This window comes from Pteropus vampyrus, unplaced genomic scaffold (assembly GCF_000151845.1).
Source record: "Pteropus vampyrus isolate Shadow unplaced genomic scaffold, Pvam_2.0 Scaffold11, whole genome shotgun sequence".
NCBI lineage: Eukaryota > Metazoa > Chordata > Mammalia > Chiroptera > Pteropodidae > Pteropus > Pteropus vampyrus.
This window is the reverse complement of record NW_011888792.1, coordinates 18,836,760-18,861,096: the sequence shown is the minus strand read 5'-3', so window position 1 is coordinate 18,861,096 and position 24,337 is coordinate 18,836,760. Positions and strand designations below refer to the sequence as shown.

General features: G+C 35.0%; 1 long non-coding RNA gene across 2 annotated transcripts in view; it reads right to left on the bottom strand.

Annotated features, from left to right (window-relative positions):
* Positions 1 to 568: 568 nt before the first annotated feature.
* The window catches only part of LOC111731880, a 127,084-nt gene continuing 103,315 nt past the window's right edge, over positions 569 to 24,337 (bottom strand). The window contains exon 3 of one of the 2 annotated variants that reach the window (XR_002777357.1): positions 569 to 625. This is a non-coding gene — a long non-coding RNA (uncharacterized LOC111731880). Of the gene's footprint in view, positions 626 to 22,490; positions 22,725 to 24,337 lie in introns of those variants that run through there. The other variant, XR_002777359.1, reaches the window with a different exon arrangement.

The window sequence follows — 24,337 nt, the reverse complement described above, 5'->3', positions numbered from 1 at the left end:
AAAAGTGGCAACTAATTTCCCTGCACTTGAATTTGAGCTGGGTTTAGCTACTGACTTCTAATAAGTAAAATGAAATTAACAAAATAACAAATAAACATGGCAGAAAGACAGAGTGTGACTTATGAGTCTAAGGCATAAAAGGTATTGCAATCTCTCTCAATCAATGTCTCTCTCATCACTGTCTCTGAAAGCCAACAAACATGTCGTTAGGAAACTCAAGCACCTTTATGGAGAGATCCATAAGGCAAAGAACTGAGGCCTCCTGCCAGCAGCCAGAACAAACTTATCAGGCATGTGAGTGACCCACCCTGGAAGCGGATTCATCTGCTCTGCTAGTCAAGCCTCCAGGTGACTAGAACCAGTCTAGACTACAACTGCTAATTGATGAAAAACCCTTACCTAGAACAATCTAGCTAAATTGCTACAAAATGCCTGACTGACAGAAACCATGTAAGATGTTTACTGAGTTTAGCTGCTAAGTTTTAGGGTAATTTGTTATGAAGCAACATATAACTAATACAGACATGTTGCCTATATAACAGATGTAGTACAATATCATAGCACGTACCAGTTATTGCCTCTCTTTGGCACATCACTGTTCTTCTTTGAACTTCAGTTCCTTCATCTATAAAATGAAGAAAATATATATATCTCCTGGAGTTGTTATGAGGATTCATGAGATAATTCATAAATTATTAATTAGAAGAGTTTCAAGAAGAGTAATAAATAAAAGTTAGCCATTATTATTACTATTGATATAACATTTCCCTGTTGTACTTGGAGTTTGAGTGTAACTGTGACATCATGGAGGGAAGCAAAGTTCAACTACCTATTAGTCTGGGTTCTGCTTCTTGATTTTATTCCCTTTTTTCATCTCCACCTCTCATTTCTCAGCTTTACATGAGAAGTAGTAAGAGAATACAAGTAATTATGATATTTCTTCTATTTTTGTTACTTCTTAAAACTTTTCCCATTTGGGCAGCTAAACATTTGGCATCTATGAAAAGTTTGGGACAGAAGAACACAGAATAAGCTTTAAAGTGACAAAAACATAAGGCCTAAGGAGTTTCAAGGACATAAAGAAGGTAAAAGTTAAGATTTCCACTTCCATTAAGAGAAGCAAAGAGAGCTTATACACTGATGTGTCTCTAAGAAAGTTACCTGTGCACTAGCCATGCCCTTTATCTTGGACCAAGACTCTAGAAAGGGGGGAAGCAATTCCAAAGAGTTGTGGGAAAGTCCGGATTGCAGAGAAACTACCCCACTTCTCAGTAGAAGCTCAGAGAGGGGGAGACCCCAGAATTCCCCTGCACACCGAACATAATACAGGAGCAGAGGCTATGTGGTGGGTTTAGGACAGTGGGCCTCAGACAACCTTGCAGTCTCTGCTGTCCACCTGAATGATGTGGGAAGAAAATAAACATAGAATGGGGAGTTAGCCGACCCAGAGAGACCTACTAGCCAAAACTAAAACTTGGCACAAGCACAGCAATGATTTGAAAAATAAGCAAAGACCAATGACCCAATAAGATGATGTACAGATCAGCAGATATCAAGCACCAAAGGATGCTCTAAACTTAGTGTATAGCTTGGGCTTTTCGAAGTCTCATGGAATTCAGACTCATCTTCAGGGAAGAGATGAAAACTGTGCATTCATTTAGATTTTCTATTACCCAGTAAAACGGAGGCTTGGAGTAGCTTAAAATAAGTAATAAAAAGTAAAGTTACTAGAGCACACCTGATTTTGCAGACTGAGATTTATATCACTACAGAGTAGATGGCACAGAATGATTTCTAACACCCATTTAAACACTTCTGTCTCCTCAATACATCTCAGAATGTCAAGTTGGCCACTCTTTTGTTAGTCTTTATCTTAGCTACTCAAAGTTCAGATTCCCTCAAATTTCTTGAAATTACAAAGTTTTCTCAGTCTCTTCTCTAGTTAAATACCCTCCTTAACAAGACATTTTTACATACAGATTTAGTCTTTCCCCTACTACTGCTGCAATCTTATACTGGGTTTCTTTTTAGCAAAAGTTTGACATGTTACTTGCAGGGACCAGGAACACCATTTGTATCGAACATGGGGGATTAGTTAAAAAAAAAAAAAAGAAGAAGAAGAAGAAGAAGAAAAAAGAAAAAAAATAGAGACTAGGTTTCATATTTTCATTTGCCCACAAGGAGCCTAACGTGGTGCCAGGCCCTATCACTTACTGTGTAATTTAAGGCAAATTGCTAACCTCTCTGAAATTCAGTTATTTTCTGTGTAAAATGATGGCAATGATTTGGTTCCTGTGACAATCCAATGAGATAAAATATTGTATGTTTCCCAATTTAGTTATTTACTAAATAGAAGCTATTTTTGAGTTAATGCAAAGGTTTAGATTGCCAAATCAGACACATGAATCAGTGATCTTACCCAGAATCAAAAGACAAAAGGGAGAGTTCTGGGATATCTGACATGGCCCTAAAAGCCCGTCCTTCCTGTATCCAGTGAACTTTCTGGCGTACAGTAATAGATGAGATCCCAGAAAAGATGTCTCATAAATCTGCAGATTCTAGACTTATTTACTTACTGTAGGCAGTCCTAAAATAAAAACAACCTATGAGCATTTCATGGGTAAGGACTCTCCTGCTAGCAATATTAGGAGGAGAATTACCAGATGTCCATAATGCTATTGAATGAGGTCACTTGCCTCCTTTCACTGGGAGGGAATCAACTACTCTGGAATTCTGGCAATTAATTTTTAGGAGAGAAATGGGTTACAGGCCACTTGTTTTAATCCTTCCCATTTTGCACTATCTTGTTCAATCATTATTGAATCATTATTCATCATAAAGTGATCTTTGGCCAGAGTTCCCTGACTATATTCACTTCAAATGAATCCTTCTTCATATCTCAAGTCCTTCTCCACAAATAATTAGCAGGTTTGTTTTTTGCCCCTCTGAAAACATGTTTAGGAATATATAGCAATAATACACACATCCAATGATTATTTTCCATCTGAGCTGTTAATGATATATGTTAATGTTTATTAATCAATATTTATTCTCATATTGTATCATATCTAAATATGGTTTTGCAGCATATGTGAAAAACCAGCGATTTATGCAAGTATATAGTTACTACTTCCTTAGGGTAAAGAATGAAGGTGGGGAAACCCATGTAAGGGAATTCATGAGAGAGACGAACTTTGAAACTTTCTTTTACCACTTAGAAAGCAGAAAAAGATCTGATTAAAAAAAAAAAAAATTCCCCTAGCATGGAGAGACTTGTTCACTTTTTTCAGCTCAAGTCTCTGTTCTCCTTGGTGGTTTGAGTGTCTCTGATGGTCCTTTAGTGTTCACATAATGATGCCAGAGAGGCACCCGTGTCTGAAAATGAGCACATTTCCACCCAAGGACTTTTAAAGCATGTTAAAAAATACTTTTTAAAGTACTTTTTAAAATGTTTTAATGAATTTTATTAAAGCTTTGTTTGCCCTTAGTATATTATTTTTTATAAAGTGTGCTAATTTCTCCTCCCTAAATGAAAATGAAGTCACCCAATTATGTAGTTTAAGTTGTGTCCCCTTCAAAAAAAATCCTGGATACAGAACATAATTATAAATCATCTTTGCTTCTCTTCTGTCCTCAGGCATCAAAAAGGCAAATGGGAGAATTCTCACTGCTTCACAGACATCTTCAGCAACATATTGTCAAATATGGCAAAGAAAATGGTGGTTATCCACAGGGTTCACAAATTCAGGCATTCCCCCAAACAATCTAACACAAAAATACAAGTACCAAAAGAACTATTCCACACCTGGAATATTTTCTAAACAACTTTGATTTTCATTCATGTTATGAATTTCACCCAGAATAGAAATTAGAGCCAAAGGGATCAATCAGTTTATTGCTATTAAGAAGATAAAAGTCTCCTAACAAAAAAATGAAAATTAAACCAAGGAAAAAATACACTTAGAGAATTATTTTAATGCTTCCAAGATTGGTATTTATTTTTATCCTCTGTTGTACTATCCTCATTTCACCTCTTCTATGTTTCCACTTTATTTCTCACTAAGAAGCTGATGACACACTTTTGAATTGTCTTAAAAAAAAAAAAAAAAGATTCTCAATTGAGAAAGACAACCTGGAATACCTTCCCCGCATGTGTACAAATTCTTATGTTCCAGCACAGTGTGTGCTTCTCTTGTCTTTAGCAAGATGTATACTTTTTCTTTTTAGTTTCCAAAACTAGTTAGAGATGGAAATAGGATATGCGAACAATTACACAGAGATAGAAAAAAAATAGAGATAGGATATACAAACAATTACAGGTTAATGCACCCTAAGCCCTTTATCAGTTTTAACTATATGGCATCCACTAAAAAAATAAATACGTATAATAAATCTTTGTTACTTATCCAGATTATCTTTGACTACGAGAACTGATATAAATAACAATTTTTAAAACATTTGTTTAATAATTTGGGCTTATACAATTTGACTATAAGTGTAGAAGTATAAGGAATAGGAGCTAGCAGTTGTATGAGAATAAGGAATGGGTCAACAAGAAGTTTTGTGGAAAACCGAGTGGAAATAGTACACAGAAGTAAGAGGAAAATAATTTTCCAGGAGATTTAAATAAATTTAAAACACTGCATATATTCTCTTTGCATGGAACTTTTTAAAACTCTGTGAACAAGATACCTCATCTGGTCCAATAGTCTTTATTAGACTTTTCTATTTTTCCCAGTATAATAGTAATGTGTCTAATGATATTAGTAAAACAAAACACAGCTTCAACATTAACAAACCAACTTTTGATTTTTAGTAATGTATTTATTTACTTTTCCATGTACTGTTTCATTGCAGGTCACACAAACTTCCTAATTTTGACTTGTGGGCCTTTTTAGTCACTACTATTAAACAAATAAATGACTTTAAATGTAGCATACAGTTCACATTTAATGGATGATTTAAAGTTAAGACACTATTTTTTATTACGTTTGTGTGTACATACATTTTTTTATCCTTTTGAATACCCAACTGTTAATCTTTAGAAATGCACCTATTGTGATACTGTACTGAAAACATTACTGAAAACTAAGTCTTACTAAGAGATCTCGAAAAGAGCAGATGGTCTTCTTGCCAGATTGCAGGTGCAAAGAAGGGACAAAGCTAAATCAGAGTCAAGGGATCCAGGAGGCAGGTGTGAGAAGCGGAACAGCAGCAAAAGGTTCATTGGGAGGAAATGGATACATATGGGAATAAAGAAAGGAAATAGGTGACAAGAGAAAGCAGTCAGTAAGAGGGAGTCCCCGCTGAGAGACATCTGCAGAAAACATCTGTAGATACTTCTCCATCACCACCAGGAAGAAGGACCCCTGCCACAGAGACACACAAAAAGGCTTAAGTGCCTGTGATATCTGGCTAAAGGGCATACACAACGCTCAGTGCACCAGCCTCTAATTACTCTATAACAACGCCAGTTCCGCCATCCCAGTAGAAAACATGTCAAAGCATTTAATATTGATTAAAACACAAGGAAATTCCTTGATTTATCTTTTTCCCCACAACAAGTCTGCCTTCACTCTTGCTTGTCTGAGGAAAAAGAAAAAAAAGTATTTCTTTCCAAAGGGAGAAAGGAAATGGCTCTGATCCATTTATCATATAACTGTTTTGCTTTGCTTTTGAACCTGAGGTTAGAAAAATTTTGTGAACACTGCCCTGTCAGACTGGCATTAAATGCAACAGTAGGTATGACATAGATACTGGCAGCTGGAAGAGTACACTGTATAAAGTGCTCGTACTGATGGCAGGGCTGGCCACCTGGAAGACTGAACAAGTCATTAGAAGATGGTGGCGAAGAGAACAGCACTCCCTTCCTTGTTCCCTTTAAATATCTTAACCTTCTCACGTTCCACATTATCCCATTTACAGCTCATTCAGGGCTAATGTAGCAGAGAAGATATGTGGAGAAGTCAAAGACAGAGAGAGAAATCTTGAAAAAAAAAAATCTTTATTCTGATCATTGGAGTTCATAGCTTTGAAAAAGAAAAATATGGTACACAATTTCTGTGTACACATTACTACCCCTGGCCCATTCAACTCATTCAATCAGATGAATACTGCTCCTCATGGAGTGAGTGCATTTTGTGGGTCAATCACAGGTACGTTTGTGTGGCTGGGTTGCTTTATAGAATCGGGGTCTCCAGGTCAATGATGAGCCAGATGCTGCCAATGGTGCCACTCCCAGAGTTACTACTTCTGAGAGCTGGCGCTTTTGAAGTGTGACCAGCTGAAAGAAACAGGTAACCATAGAAAATATAATGGAGCCCAAAAGAGGCCTGGGCAAAAATTAAAGAAAAAATGCACATACAAAATTGCCTGATTGTTAGGCTTTACATTCAGTTTCAGAAGTCTCTGTTATATTGACAATGACTTGCTGAGTGGTGCTGGAAAGTCACTAAAGTTTCTATGTTACTCAGTTTTTCAATCTATAAAATAAGTTAATAAAAGCAATTTGACATAGAATAGTGTTCCACATAAGCAGGTGTCCTTGAAACCATCCACTTTATTTAAGAGATCAAATAGATTAGCTTCCTATTGACAGCCTCACATGCTGTCATAGAAAGAATCTATGAAGGACAACAATCAAATGCCTAGGGCATTCGTAAAAAGAAAGTTTACAGTTAGTTGGCATTTGAGGAGGTCTCAACTTCTCTTCTGTTGCTCAGGCATCAAATTAGAAAAAAAAATCAAGGATTCCAAGCCTTCAGATAAGCAAAATAATCAAATTCCCTTTTCCACACAGAGACAAAAACAGTTAGAAAAGGTAGATCCACTGCGACTAAGAACTGAGTCAAGAATTGAGGCCAGTAAAAAAGAAAAACTAAAATGCTGCCCAATAAGCAATTCAACTATCTACTTCGTCCACTCAAACCACTCTGGGTTTAGTAAGTATCTGGAAAATATAAGAAAAGAAAGATTTTTAAAAAGTGAAAGGAAGAATCTACCCTAGAAGAAAAGATGGAAAAGGGAATGAAGAGTAGTTCGTAGTACATAAATATGCACTCTCATTCCTTTTTTAATCCCCAGCCATATTTATAATCGCAAAACACTACACTCATAAGGATGAAAACCATTCTCATTATTTCTAAACAACTCCTCATCCAAACCACCATCTTCTGACTCCGCATAGCTTTTAATAAAGTATCATACAGATACAGTAGATGGTTCATAAATGTGATCTGACTGTAAGTCCCATTTGAATGCACTGATTACTCTTGGAAACAAGTATCATTTTTCCATACTTTAGTTTTACATAATTTGGTAGAAGAACGGATTGAGAGTATAGTTCTTGGATCATACAGAAGCATAGCAATTTACATCTATATTTGTATCTATTCATGCATGAAATTATTTTTTTAATCTTTTTCAAAACTTGTTTCATACTTCTGTATGAATAATTTTATAGGTGAAATTTCATTTGCACATAAATTTATATAACTGATGTAAGTTCTATCACCTTTATTAGATGGTTTATTTAAAGCAAAGATTTGTATTTTACCTCCAATGCCCAATAAATGCTGATTGATAAAGAGATATGTATTGTAGAGTCAGTCTGTTAAAGTACAAAGTTCCTCTCTTGCCATTGCTAATTTTATACTCCTGTGTTTAGTCTTTTGTTTGTTTGCTTTTGTTAATATGAACCATCTGTGCCTTTCATCTTGTTTTTAAATAAGCTGCCTAATTGTAGGGTTTTAAATTTTTATATTTTACCCTCAAGCCTGCTACTGATCATTTTTGTTAAAATTGAATGCCTGCCCTTTAAAAGGTCATTTCTGAGGTTTAAACCTGTTGGTTTGTGTTATTACAGCAAATCTCGCCCCAGAATGTTTGGTGTTGTACAATAACCACCTGTCTACTGCTGTGTGGAATGAATAAGTCAAAAGCCACTATTATCCTTAGTTGTGAAGATCAACTTTTAAATATACACACGTTTTGCATTTTGTCATTTCACATTTTTCAAGCAGCTAGGAAGTAATATTCTAAAGAAAGTTTAAGAAAGCAGCCCCTTTTAGGCAGCTTTTTGAAAGGCAGTATTGATACATAGGGAAGTATGGCAAGGCAATGATAAATTTCATTAATACACTCATAAATTATTTCTCTAGTCATAATTTTCCTTGGCCTCATAGATTTGACACTAAATTATCCTTTATTTGTGTTTGACAGAAGATAATGCTATATTAGTCAAGGGAAAGAGTATGTATGTTTTATCTAAGAAGAATTGGAGACAGTCTAAATTATAAGCATACTACCAAAAATGTACATCAGAGTAGAAAACAATGAAAACAGATTTTAGAAAAGAATTAAAAAGCTTTCAAAGATGAGAAAGCATTTTTTTTTTTTTTTTTTTACCAAGAATAGGGATTAGTTACAACAAATGTGTACTCAATTTGACCCTAGGTTTCCAGGAAGCCAGTGGTAAACGGCTGTGTGTGTCTGTGTGTTGTGGAGAGGGAGGGATAGGAAGGGGCTATTGCGTTCCTTAATTTCCACTTCATCATTTAAGAGACACATACCATCATCTTTTGCTTGATAACTGCAAAGTTCACAAGGGTCCCCCCAAAAATACTGGAATTGTCTTTTCATATTAATAATCATGACATAATGGGATCGAATACTGTAGCCTAGAGAAATGAAGGAAGGAGTACAGTAGCCCTCAGTCATTTTCTGGTCCAACAATGTCTCCAATTTTGGAAACTAGTAGCAAGATTAATACTGATACACTGATAATGTTAGAAACAACAAGCAACTAGTATATTGATCCACATATTGTAAGCACACTGAAGACATAATTAAGAATTCCGAAAGACAACCATCTCAAGAGGACAGGTAATTTAGTCACTATAACTTTTTTAATATATACTTTTAAAAGTGCAACAAAAAAATAACTTTTATTTGTGATACTCTGGAAATTTCAAATATAAAAGTGTGTGGTTATCTTTAAATTAGTTATCTAGGAAGGTTTAAAATATAAATAGTGCTCCAAATATTAATAAAGTATTAGTAGAGGAATTACCTTTAAAACTAGTTTCCAAGAATACAAGCCTTATGTTTTACTAAATGCATGGTATCCATGGTCATCTTTCCCATTTTTATTAAAGACATGTAATGGCAAAGTATGAATTTGGAAGCCAGAAAAATCTGGGTCTGAAACCTAAGTTCATGAGACATTGTCTGATCCAGGACATGTTACTTAACTACTCAGCACCTGTGTTTCACAGTCTGGATAACTAAGGTAATAATACAAACTTTGAAGACTTTGTGAAGGTAAAATTATGCATGAACTGTTAGAGGTTCAGTCTTCTTATACACGGTTGCTGCTTAAGAAATCTTTTTCGTGCATAAACAACCTCTCCATCATCACATAAAATGCAACAGCAGAAACACTTCTAATTTTAATTTTGGAGACTACTAATATTGCTAGTCATAAAGGAAATACTAGTGACAAGAGGAAGTTTTATTTTTTATCACCATTATCAGTGAAATTCTATTTTATTTTATAATTTCCTTGGTTCCTCTCTACTTCCACTTTTAGCTTCCTTCAATTACACATAATCTACATCCTTTTGCTATAACACAATTATTAAAGAGGAGGAGGTAGAAAGAAAGATAAACTGATACATTCCTTGTTATCAACAAATATATGTACTCCTAAAAGAAAATCTGGCTCCAAGTAAAGCAAATATTTTCAGCAAATTAACATGTTTGCTGTAAATATGTTATGTAAATAACATAAAGCTGTAACATTTGATGCTACCTGTAATATTTGATTAACCTTTTAGCTTCATATTCATATTATTAAATGACTCCCAACAAACACTCTAATCATAACCTTTACTTTCAAAGACCTGGTAGGAGTCAAAAAAAGAAAAGTAGATGTAAGGAATATCTTTGTAAACTCTATTTGGTTTTAAATAGTGCTTTTCTACTCTACGCCATCAAAAAAGGCCTCATCAATTTATCCTACTTTATTGAGCAAGAACATACAACTCCCATCCTAAAAGTGTCCAATTAAAAAAATATATAATTTTGCTATTAGGGTGCTTGCAGATAAAATATCATTCTGTGAACAAAATAAATAATATTAACAGCATGCAATAATGGTGTCAGTCAGTGGTTCTCATTGACACTTTATTTTAGAGAAAAAGAAAGCATTTTACATTACCAGTGATAATGTCAATTGTTTATGATAACTTAAATATTTAAAACATAAATACAGGTATAAACTCTTTACATAATATAAAATCAAAAACATATGATTAAATATCAAAGCTGTGAAAGCAATAAATTAAAATTAATATTAATTTAATGTAATGTCTGATGATGTTTTGCTTTACCAGATATAAATATCCAACATATTTACATTACTGGCTGCTAGAACACAGTTTCTCTTAAGTTCAATATAACTACAGAACTGTTTTGTGAAATGACACACGAATTTTTGCCACACTTTATGAGATGCCTACTAGTCACACAAACAGCTTGGTTGGTAGGCAACTGCACAAAGGAGTCCAGAGTTCAAGGAAGTGGTTTAGGCCGGAGACAAGATTATAGTTGAACACAATTTTGTGATATTTTGTGAGATCATGGGAGGAATGAGAGTAGTGTGTGGAAGAAGTCCCACAGCCAAAGAATCATGATAGAAGTCATGATAAATTATGATCTAAATCCAAGAGAAATAAATGCCTCAATGTGTCTATGTCCTCCTGTTTCTTTCATCATTTATTCATGGGTTTATCTGTATCTTTAGTTCAGATTAGTGGATTTTAAACTATCGGAAGAGGGAACGAGAGTCTACAGAATGGAGAGATTAAAGAGAAGAGTGTGAGAGGCACTTTAGCTTTTCACCATTGCCTCGAGTGTGCAGGACTTCATTTGCTCTAAAATATACTTCACTTAAAACTGGTTCTGCTGCTAGAAAAATATAATAAATCACATTGTACGTCAAGATATACAGATTAACTTGAGTTATCTAATGAGAAGTGTACTGTAAGAATACAAAGAAAGATACACAGTATACTTCTGGTACCCAGAAGGATAAAAAAAAAAAAAAAACCACAGTAGAATCTTTACACCAGTGTTCTGGTATTACCCTAATTCTGTTACTTGCTAAGTACATGCTTTAATAACGCTATTTATACAACTAGAGACAAATCTGCACTCCTTTCTCCCCTTTGTAACTTCTGCTTATTCAGACTACTGCCTCCTCAAAACTTTGGCTTGTGATCATCACTCAGCATTTTAATTCTATCTCTTGACATCTTTTAGCTTCTGCTCCCTTCTTAACCACTAATTACTTCTCTATTTCCCAATCAATCAAATCAAGGGAGCAGAGTTCCATCATCTGCACAGGTCAGATTCTTCAGCAATGGCTGTGGACAAGTAAAATTGACCTTGGAAGGATTATAGTATTTTAGGCACCAAGATTGACATCTGTAACATAATAATGAACATAATTTACTCAACATATACCTGCAATGAGAATGAAGATAAAATTTATATTTTAAATAATTTATCGAAGGACAATACTCATGGTACAGTATCAGAGAATAGTTGTGACAACTACTAGTAAGTATTAATTTTATCCAAATATTTCCTGATCTCAATGATGTTTATGTGTGTCATGCCGCCCACTATAATTTAAGAAGCAATTTATAAAAATCAATATAATCTGCAGGTAACCTCTTAATGAGTTCTGAGATATTTCTTAGCTCAACTGGAGGAGATTTAAGGACCTCGGTCAGATGGGATCACTAGGCCATATTCAAATAACTTGGGAAATCAAAGCTGCCAAAAAAAAAAAAAAAGTAAATACATTATATGAATTTCATAAAAGAACTTCATATTTTTTTCTTTTCTTTTGATTTGTATCACTTATTTTTTTATTAAATTTTTGGGGTGACATTAGTTAATAAAATCATATAGGTTTAAAGCATACAATTCAAAATATATCATATGTATATTGCATTGTTTGTTTACCACCCAAAGTTAAATTTCCTTCCTTCACCATATATTTTATTTCAAAGGAATGACTGAGGACAAACAAAATAAATAAACTTTTTAGCCGTGGTAAAAAATCAATTTTTAACAAATATAAATGATCTAGTTTAGAACTGCCAGCTGAGAAATCAAATGTAGGACCTTTTTATTTAGATTTAATAAATACAAAAACTTCCACCCTTACTGTTTCCCAGATCTCTAAAAATCTCCTAATTTTGTAGATAACAAAACATAACTGCAGAAGAGGATAACATTTTAAAATATTTCAACCTAAAAATAAACCAATTTGGGACAGTGTTTCCTTAAAATTTCTGTTTTACAGGAATGATCATTAAACATCTAGAATATAAAATGAAGGGCATCAAAGTCTCTACATTAATAAAAAATATTCTCAAGCAGGTGAGAACTCTATATATCTGATGAAGACTTGATTATTTCAACTCATTGTGAACACCCAGGCTCAGTGTTGGAAGTATTTTGATTTCATTCTCCTTTCCTAAGGAGTCTGCTCTTATTTGTTAGTCAATAAATTCTGTGTACATATTCAGTAAGAAACTTCTGTTTAATATATATTTGTTCTATTCACATAGGAAATTGATATATAGAATTTGGCATAATTAGCCAAGAGCCTGAAAAGAGATATAAGCAAATTAAAAGGAAAATTCAGAATGCCTTTGGAGTATGTTTGGAAAACTTGTCGCCTTGGAAAGTGTAAATCATCTTTGATAAATGAAACCATGCTGGCATAATATTGTTGCTGCTATTTTTTTTTTCATCACTACTATGAATAACGATATCACTACATCCATTCCATTATACTTGTACAGATTTAATGTTTTTTTAATTAAGCAAAGAAATTATGAATGGGTATGATAATCCCACCCATGAGGACAATTTATGTAAATGTAAATATTTTGATGTTTTGGGTTCATTTTTAAAATCCATATTTGGGAATAAATAAAAAGACACACTTCATTTCCTGTTGATTACAGAACACATAGAACTCATCACCCCCAAAATGTTATTCAAGTGGGAACCCTGAACAAGTTTAAGAGTTTAAATAAATGCACAGATTGACTTCATTATAAGTTATTTAAAAGGCAATATTCTTTTTCTACAGACTAATGTTACAAAAAACAGTATCATCAGCTCTTCCCAAAATGTAATTTGTGTGCTACTGACATAAACCAAGAATCATTATATCTTAAAGTTGAAAGGGATGTTCCTGATGTTCATTCTCAACTTTCACATTTTACTGATGGGAAAAAATAGCTTTCAAAGCTTAAATAATTTTCCCAGGGTCAAATAAATGCTGGTGGAGCCTGCGTAAAAATTCTTGTATATTCATCTGATTGAAATTTTAAATTTTGACAGACTGTCTTTCTAATTCAGCAAGCATATTTCAAAATAAAATGACAGTAAGAAATCATAGAAAATTTCTGTAGAGCAAGTGGTATCTTAATAGATATCATGTTAAGTGATAGCAAAAAAAATATATTTGTTCTACATTCCTCTGTCTTTTAAATTTTATATCATAATTGCTTTATAATGCTTTAAATTAAAACAAATAGGAAGATAAGCATTCTCCTACATTCAGGTAATGTGGTCTTATTATCACTATCCAAGAATGGATAGGAGATCATTCGTCCTGCTACCTATATAGCAAAGGGAGGTCATTAGTTATAATAACACAAAATGAAACAAGAAATCATTATATTTGACAGAAATTCACCACTTTAATATCACAAATGCAACCTAGAAGCTTATAGGTGGACTCTGGCCGTCAACCTTGATTATTTGGCCCATTCATGTTTTATTTTTTATAAATTGAATAAATTATAAACATTAAAAATTTGGAAAATTTCAAAAAAAGTCCAGACTTTCAGATTCTCTCAAAAATTCAAAAAGCCCGACAGTACCAGGATTGCATTTTCCAATGGTAACAATTCATAGAAACTGAGTAGCTTCCCCTTTAGACAGATTATACTCTCTTTAAGTACAGTAGAGTCTCCACCATTCCTTATCATACACTCAAATATATTAACTGCCTCGACCCTGTATTCTTATGAAATTGTTATCTGATTTGGTAATCAATATCTAATAATTACACATAGCAGATCCATTTGTTCAACTCCTTAGAGACAAAGAATTGTGGTTAACATCCATTTTTTCAGCAGCAAATAAAATTAATACCCAACTAGAATTGATTAAACAATATAGTTATTTTTTATCTTGCATGACAAGAAGTTCTGAACTCAGGGTTCTTAGGTCGGCTAATTCAGCAGTTCAATGATATCGCAAGCAACTAGAATCTCTCAGCTTCCTGCTTTGCATTCCTGAGCACAATCCCTTTGTTCTTTGGCTGCTTTCTCCTCTCATCCCAAGATGACCAGGATTGGTCCTGGTGTCTCACCAGCCAATGAAGTCCAAAGTAATAAAAGAAACGGTCTCTTCTTTTATCACCAAGGAAACATTTCCCAAAATGTCTCCAGCACAGTTTCTCTAACATTTCATTTTCACTTCCTACAGCTAAAGGAAGTACTAACTTCCCTTGAAGCACAAAGCTGCTATATTAGTAAGGGTTATCCAGAAAAACAGAACCATTAGGATGTATATGTGTGTGTGTGTGTGTGTGTGTGTGTGTGTGTGTGTGTGTGTGTGTGTGTGTGTGTATAAAGAGATTTGTGTAAGAAACTGGCTCACATGATTACAGAGGATGGAAATTCCAAAATCTTCAAGGTGGGCCAGCAAGCCAGAGGTCCAGGAAGAACTGATGCTGCAGTTAAGTCCAAAGGCTCTCTGTTGGCAGAATTCTCTCTAGCTGAGATGAAGTAGGTCTTTTGTTCTACTCAGGACTTCAATTGATCAGATAAGGCCCACCCACATTAGGAAAGACAATCTGCTTCACTCAGAGTCCACAGATTGAAATTTTAATCTCATCCAAAACTACCCTCATAAAAACATCCAGAATGATGTTTGACCACATATTTAGACACTATTGCCCATCCAAGCTGCCACATAAAATTAACCATCACAATTACAAAACTTCAACAATTAAGGAAGAAAAGCAAGAGATGGAGGAATGGCTACAGGAGGCCAAAGGTGATTTATTCTGAAAGACACATCAGTTGGCTCTGTTGCTAAAACTTGAAGGTTAGAGGAGAATAATCACAATAAAAAAATGCTGTCTTCTTAAAAAAAGTTTAGATTAATAAAAATTGGTACTGAAATGAGTCACCTAATGAGGAGGTAATTTGGGGCATATGCCCTACTGGGAAACCAAAGGTGACTTCAAAAACAATTTTGAATCTCCTTTTATTATATGGAGGTTAATTCATTGCCATTTCATAAATATATTTTTACACAATGAAAATCAAACAATTTAGCACATTTCAGCTTTTGCAAGTACCACCAGGAAACTTAAGACTCAACTTTATATCCAATCATGTAATAGCTGTCATCTATTAATAATAGCCTTTAAGAGGGAAGATAGCATAGTAGTTAAAGAGTACAGGTTCTGAAACTAAATTGTTTAGACAGATTCCAGTTTGCTCTTAACAAATATGTAATCTCAATAAAGTTATTGAACCTCTCTGTTTCAATTTTTCATGGGGAAAAAAGGTTTCTATTAATGTAAAATGAGTTAACATGGATATACTTAGAACAGAGCCTGACACATAATAAATATGTGTTGTCTAATTTATTATCTCCCTTATAAAATTCTTTGTAACATTTTTACTATGTAAATTGTGCTATGCTTATTTTTTTAAGGTGCCATCCTTTAGAAGAGGGAAAGAAAACAATAAGGAGTCTCTCCAGAGACTGGACATTCATTTTTCTTTGGGTGTAGAGAGAACTGTCTCAAGATGGAAAAGACAGGGAAGTGAAGTAACTGTCTTTAGACAGTTTGTAAAGGCAGTAAATTTACAAGAGGAAGCAATTATATATAGAAAAGAAACTTAAGATTTCTTCTTATATTTATGTATGTTATCTATTGCTGCACAACAATATTACCATAAACTTAGTGCTTTTAGCAAGACACACTTATCATCTCACAGTTTCAGTGGGTCAGCAGTCCAAGAATGACTTGGCAGGATGTTCCATTTTAGAGTCTCATAGGGCTTCAATACAAGTGTTAGGCTCGAATGGGAAATGATCTGCTTATATGTTTGTTGGCAGCATTCATTTCCTTGTGTTGTCAGAATCAGGGCCTTAGTTCCCTGCCGGCAATGTGCTGAAGGCAACCTTCCTCTTAATACTGGCTTTCTTCATATGGCAGCTCACAATATGGCATCTTGCTTCTTCAAAGCCAGCAAGGGAAAGAATTTGAGAGTTCTAGCAAGATGGGTGGTATAATCTCATGTAATCACTCACACATAACTATACATATGCTGTCACCTTTGCCATACTCTATCAGCTAGAAGTCATGAATCTTGACCATACCAAAAGGAAAGGGTTTATACAAGGTCATGAATACCACGAGGCAGAAATCACAGGGGCCGCCATAGAGCCTGCTTGCCTCATATTACTAATACTTTTTCTTCCATTCAACAATTTTGATCACATAAGAATCACATTGCACTTTCTCTTTGGCCACCAGGAAGCCCAAAGCTAAAATTTTGACTCAGCTTTAGAAATTGTGTAGAGCCAAATAGCCTGTGTATCTGCAGTGTAAATATCCCCCTTATACTGATTTTCCCTAGAAATAGATGTTAACTGTTGCCATTAATTTATACCTCTTTTACCCATCTATTTTTCTAATATGTTCCTATAATTCCTGTAAATCATCTACAAAATGAGTCATGGAATCAATAATTATATGGTAAGGACACTGTTAAAAAAAATAGCAGCTCAGCTCTAAAAAGTCATGAAGTCACAATGCTGCATCAGCTTTTCTGGTTTTTTCCATTAGTATTGCAGGTATCTCATGGGTGAAAACATTTTCCACCTCTCACCTTGATGCCTTTACTGATCTCCCTAATTACAGAATAAGTCATGCAATTCAGTTACTATACTTAGTACAACTTTCACTTAATCAACAGCAATGTCCTTTGCATTTTGTACAAAGTCATTCCTAAAATTTATGCTATGAAAAATAATGAAAGAAATATGATTACATTAGGGATTAGAATTAGTAAGAAAAATGTTTCGGCCTATTATATGCATTCTGTAAATATGGGCATGATTCAAAGCAGTGGGGGGAAATCACACTGTTTTAGAAAAGCATTACTTTGAACTTATTTCCATGATATAGGAAACATTTTTGAAGACTTTTCCTTAATTTGGGTCAATGTTAATATATAATTTTTTAAAAGCATTTTCATGTTAACATTATCAATATAACATTATATTTTTATCTCGTTTTTCATGTGTTTTATTCAAATCATAGAACTAAAACACCATGTGAATAATTAATATCTTTGAAGTCACCTATAATTTTTATGTCAGCTCTTTTCAGCAGTTTTTGTTTCCCAGTGAATAGTAATTTCACGCTATGAAAAAAATTTTAAAGTACACTTTAATTTTGTATTTTTCTCACCTTTCTAAAAAAATAAATGTACTAATTCTTTACTCGCTCATAGAATAAATGATACTCCTTGAGATCCACTGCAAGCATAGCTGTGTTTGATAATGGTGATTGTAATCTTTTAAAAGGAGATTATTCAATTGTATGGATTGTTCACCTCACTTTACATATATACAGATTAAAAAGGATTTAAATTCTCTTTTTGGTAAACTACAATTTCTTAATAGTCGATCAACAGTCTAGTTCCTATCACCATCTCTCCAATGTGTCAGAAGCACACTGATTTAGAAGAGGTTAAGGTTGATCCGACACTCAGCAATATGCATAGAATGTTCTTTAGAGTGTCTTTGTGATTTTAAGAGGCAAGAGTTATGTGCATGCTAAATCTAAATGTCTTTTAAAGAAGAAAAAGGACACCACGAAGCTGCCTCAGAGGGCCAGTGTGGTGTGGGGGGAAAGAGGGGGGTGGTCTACTATAAACCCAGACATGCCTGCTTTGAAAAGTTAATCTCACTGCCTGTACTTCACATGGGACTATTTGTCAGCAGATTGCTTTCTGTTCATTATAATTCTCATATTCAGGAAGGAGAATTGGCCAAACCAGTAATATAAATGCATTGTATGCTCTACCCTCCCTCTTTATGATTAATTCTACCAGTGGTACAAATTTGCATGAATGAATGTCAGTGTGTTTTCTGCCCTGAACATTTCCTGCTGGCTTCAGTTCAGCCCTGCTGACATTTATTACAAATAATAGCTAAATATTCCTGATTTAATAGCTGCAGTGGCCCCACATCTGAAGGTGATGTCTGTAATAAAAGCAGACAAGACGAGCTTATAACAAATACTAATCAGATTGTGTTTGCACATATAATGGATAAGCCTCACAGATATACCCACAAAATGTAATGGTAGTTTTTTAAATGCAGCTGCTGGAAGTCACAGTTCAAGAACATATTGGTCGCTTTACTTCTTTTTCATTTTCCTTCTTCCTCCATCTCCTTAAAGTACTAAAGGCTTCTGTGCACAATCAAGATTGAATATTATCCTCTTTTTTATCTGGAAAAATGGGACACTAAGCACAGAAGACTGGCTGTGTCCTTTTATTCGTCTTTTGTTGCTCCTTCTAAACAAAGGGCATTGTCCCCTGATAAATTCCATTTTCTGCCTCTTATTCAAAGACAGTTTACACACTAGCTACAGTGATTCTCACACAATGCAGTGACTGGAAAAGATACAAAATAACTTTCAAAGTTCTTTCAACCTGTTGACCCAGGTGTCCCTTCTGAAAGATATAAACTAGCCTTCCACACCTCTCACAATTGATAAAGGAGACTATAAAACCTGAGATTACAAAAAGAAGATACACAGTGCCTACTAAAGGCAGGTTTAAAAAGCCTTTGGGAATAAAATGTGCTTTTCTCTTTATCCTACCCAAACTTCACAAGCCTCCATATGAAAATTGAAGGAGGTCAAGTTAGAACTGTCTTTTCCTTGACATTTAAACTCTTAGGAATTTTACTCACTTGGCATTAATTGTGAATAATTTTCTGAAAATACACCTTTTTCTATTTTGCAGTTTTCTTTCCAGAGTAAACTGTTCAGAAAATTGTAACGACAGGTGATTACAGTCGCCATAATTTTAAAAAATATTCCATTGAGATACATTACTTGTCAGACATTCCTCATAGAGCATAAACTGACTGTGTCATACTTGGGAGCAAAAGTCTTAACCACAAATTGTTACAAGATATTCCACAATGATGAACCCAAAAATAAACAGCTTGACGTTTAAGCATCGTGGACTCAGGTATAAGCTAGGGGTAGAATATCCTTGTTGAGGGCCCAAAATCATTTCCTACAGGGCCACCTTGAGATGTCCCGAGTCCTACTTTCCCACTCTAGTGCACCTCTGATTCCTCCAGCAGTCCAGGGGTCAAAAAGGCAGTGAACGTGGGTCTTGGGCCAACTGGTGCCTCTTCTCAAACTCTGCACCTTCTACCACTATTACCTGAGTGTCCAACAATGGTTCCATGTAAATCAGTGTCTTGAATGGAGATCCAACAAAATTTTTATTATCTTGATATTCAGAAGGATATTTAAGCGGCCCATTTTGTCACACTGGTTGGCACAGTCAACCAACTGAAATGTTTGTTCACTGTGACTTTAAAAAGAACTGAAAAATTAGGCAAAATATATCCACATTGGTCAGGAATTGAGATTATCCTCATTTTAGAGGTGAGGACACTGAAGTCCTAAAAGTTGAAGTGACTTGCCAAAAGTCACAAGGTGAATTAGGACAGAATTTGCATTGTAGTCCCTGTCTCAAGTCCTGGGTCAGTGTACCCTTCATTACGCTATTCTCCATTCACCTTTATCTCACCTGTTCTCTTCTGATTCATGAGAACCAATCACTTTACTTGTTTCATCTGTCTTGATCAGCAAAGTTTAGTCAATGGATTTGCTGGATTCTCAGTCTATTAGATTGGACCAAACATATGGCCCATCTATCATTTTATCTAAGTGCTACGTGGTTATCTATCACTTGATGGTGCCACTGATTTCTAAAATATCCTTCTTCCCTCTGGATGAGAAATCTTGCTTAGATTGACAAAGAAAGATTTCGAATACATTCCTTCACTGCTAAGTGTAACCTTTTGACCAGCCTTTAGTAGTCAGGCATTCAGACACAAAGTTGATGAACTTTGTGTCATTTCTCCCTACAGCACTAACCACCCCCACCACCACCACCATTTTTGTCACTAATAATTATGTGCTCTCCCGAGATCCAGTTCATTTGTCTAGCACATTGTGTTCAGATTCCTCTGTCTCCCACCATTTGCCTTCATATATACTCAGCTTCACTTAAATGTCCATTACGGTTCTGGGTTCACCTTATATAAATCTGTTTTAGCAACTGTACCTTTGCTATGCCCTGGGCTGGGAATACCATCTCCTTATCACATTTCAGTTCTATTCAGATATGGCCTCTTCTTTGAGCTTTTTCCTGAAAATCAACCAGATGATTTCTTTCTACTCTGAGTACCTAAAGCCCTTCTTGTCACTTCTATTTTCATAGCACTTATATACCAGCCCATATGTATTACAGTTATATATACAAGGTACCCCAGACCATGTCTTTTATAATCCATCCTTATACTGCACTGGGCCTCACTCTTCATTGGAAATCACACACACACACACACACACACACACAAAATACACACACGCATACATACATACATACATACATATACACACACATATATATCCTTCATTATATATATCCTTCTCTATATGTATATGTATACGTATATGTATATTCCAGAAGTCATGCCCATATATTTTAATTCTTAGCAAAATAAGTTTCTTTCATCAAAAAACAATACATCTTTGCAACTCTGTCAAAACTAAAATGAAACACATGCTATTTCAAAATTCTATGAACTATATGAAAACTGAAAAGATACAAAATAAATTTTGTATTCTAGCATATTGTATCTAGCAGAAGCTGTGTGCCTAATGCCAGAAAGTTAAATGAGGGAAGCAGGAATCATAAGCAAGCAATAAACTGAAAGACTGACCCGCTTGGCGAGTAGAGGAGGGGGCTGATGTTTATGTCCCAATCTGAGTTCAAAAGCCCAAGAACCAGAAGTCGATGTCCAGTATCCAAGGGCAGAAGATGGTTGTCTCAGCTCAAGCAGAGAAAACAAATTCACCCTTCCTCTGCCCTTTTATTCTGTCTGAGCCCTCAATTGGTTAGGTGATGCCCACCCACACTGGGAGGGTCTATATGCTTTATTCAGTGATTCAAATACTGATCTCTTCCTGAAACATCCCCACAGACACACTCAGAAATTATATTTTACCATCTATCTGGGCAATCGTTAGCCTAATCAAGTAGACACATAAAATTAACCATCGCAGAAAGAAAAGTATTCAGATGTTTCAACATCTAGTATCTATAGCCAGGGTCAGAATTCTAGAGAAGTTCTAAAGAGCTGAGAATATTCCAACAAAGAAATAAAGAAAAAAAAAAGAAAAAGAAAAGAAAAATTATGATTTAGTAGGTCAGGGAGGGGCCTGAAATTCGTTATTTATAACAAGCACCCATGCTGAAAACTGGTTCCTGGGTCAAACTTTGAGTAAGGAAGACCCACGCAATAGCTAAACTGGAGCCCAAATACAGAAAAGTCATAATTTAAAATCCCACTCTAATGCTTAAATTAAGTAATGCATATACATAACTTATACAGACTAATTTTGTTATACTATCTGCAATAACATGTTATATTATTTCAGAACTGAGAATATATGTTGTTACATTCCCTTTCCAACATATAACAGAATTTTTGAAGTTCTTGTTTTCCATATTTATCTCTTGCCTCTGTCTGCTTATATTCTTTTTAATAGGTTCCAAATGAGAAATGTTCACTTCACAGATTTTAATTACCTGAAATCCTTTTTTCCTTATTGATTACCAAGAGCAAAGTAGCTTTTTGCATTAACCTTTCAAAATGTCCAATTTAATTTATGAATACAATATTTTTTCAGCTCAGTGTGTATAGATGATGCATACTGTTTCATACAGCCATTATAAAAAGACCATTTTAATTATCCCCACAAAAATGTGCCTGGGATGGAGAATTGGGAGAGTTCATGAACAGTGCTGCCCAACAATTTATTGGAAGAGCACCCGACATCCATAGAGCAATTCTATCTGTGGTAGATAAAACTGTCTCTCCGCTGCTGGGGAAATTTATTTTGACATCACATTAGGATTAAATCAGTTATGCAATCTTCCATAATGGCTGCCTTTATTTTTGAAAACAAAAGCCTGATTTTTCTGGATTCTTGCTAATGAACTAAACATTGGCATAAAGCTTGTAGACAGCTCAGGAGGAGGAAGGGGACTGCTGGTGATGAGGTCATCTTAAGGCATTTGAATCCAGAGCTTCCATTATTACAAATGTGGCAGCTATTCTGGGAAGCTTCAAGGTCACAAAACCAACACTGCTTGATTGCAGTCACTTCTCTGATGCCTTCAGCAAGTGTTTGCTCCTTTTCACATTTTCTGGGCTTTGAAATTCACACAGAAACTTTATCCCCCGAACTCAATCAGAAGGCTTTCATGCAAGCCATTCTGCAAAACACAAAATCAGGGGGAAAAGAAGCTAAATCAAACTCAAATAAAAAGCAGTGATAGGAGGCTTCAACAAAGTCCACACGGGGTACCAAACCTGCTTTTAAACAAAAATATTGACATAGGAATTTAAAATAAATACCAGTTTCATATGCCGAACACTTTATTATTGGCTCCCAGGACTGCAAATGTAAGAAACACATTCTTTGAAACTCTGCCAAACGCAAACCTCTTAAAAACCAAACATTGTGACATGTTCTTAAGTAGCTTGCCATCATGTCGATTGTTGCATTTGGTATAACATAACTCCCGCACATTCATTAAGCCTACATTTTGCTATTAAGGTACATATGTTTTGCTTCTCCAAATGTCTGAAAGCCAGGTGGAACGAGTCAATTGCTGTGGTGACATTGAGCATTTCTACAACAATGCGGAATTCTAGCTCAGTATTTTGCATAGCCTGCCTATTATACAGAAAACAGAATTGCCAATATGTCCTTTTGTGTAAAGCTGTAAAAGCTCAGAAGATCTTAGCGAATACTGGCTATGTGGCTGCTAAGGTACATGAAGCAGATGTCTACAATTATCCTGTTAAAAACTTTCATTGTAAAAGACCCTTCAAATAAAGCACGGCTGCCGGTAATTGCACATTAATTGGCTTCATTCCTCTCTGAAGGTCTAGCAGAGCATGGCCCTCTGATTTGCTGCCTTCCAAAGCACACTGTGTGCTAAAAATATTGAAGGGGTCCTTGTTCTTTCATTGCCCTTAAATCTTTAAGTAATGTGCCTAAAGAAATAAGTCCAGTGATTTTGTCCTGACATTCTCTATTTCTTCAAATTTTTAAAAAGCAAAATAAAAATGGATTTCATTATGATTTGGGACTGGTAATACCTAAGGATAGGAGGCAGAAACAGAGTAGGAGGCTAATCTAAAGTTAAAATAGCAAGTTTCAGTTCACTGGAACCTTGAAATGGTGAGCACTTGGGCAACTGAAATGTTAGGTGTCAAGTAGCTAAACAAAATATGGCTTTTAGAAATAAATCCCAGCAAGACTAGAGTTGTGTGACCTTCCCCAATTTACCTCTTCAGGTACAGCACCATATAACTCTGATTGTGATGTCAGGAAGAGCTAATTAGCTGAAAGCTACATCTAGGGTGAAAGGACAATGGGAAGGCAAAACAAGGATTGCTTCAGAACTGCCATGTGTGTTTACTGGAGGGGGGTTGGGGAAGATTGCTTGACGTGCAAAAGCTCTTTCTGATATTTCTGACAGTTAAAGTACCCTAAATTGGAATGTACTCCTGTATAACAGAATAAAGAAGAAAACAATTACTGGAGAGTGTTGATGGTTATATGGGATGGTTAGTCTTTGCTCTAAAAGCCCATTCAACTTGGTGACTTTTTAAAAAAACTTTGAAAATATTAGGTAAACATAGTTTATGAAATCTTCTGTTTAACCACTCACTAATCACCTGTACCCAATCTCTCACATTAACCACCCACAGTTAAGCAGCATTTTTTCAGGAAAAGGTTTAGTAGGACCTGGTCACTTATGATTTACTCTAGACAGAAGAAAGTGCAGGAATAGAGATGGACAGATGTAATTCTAAA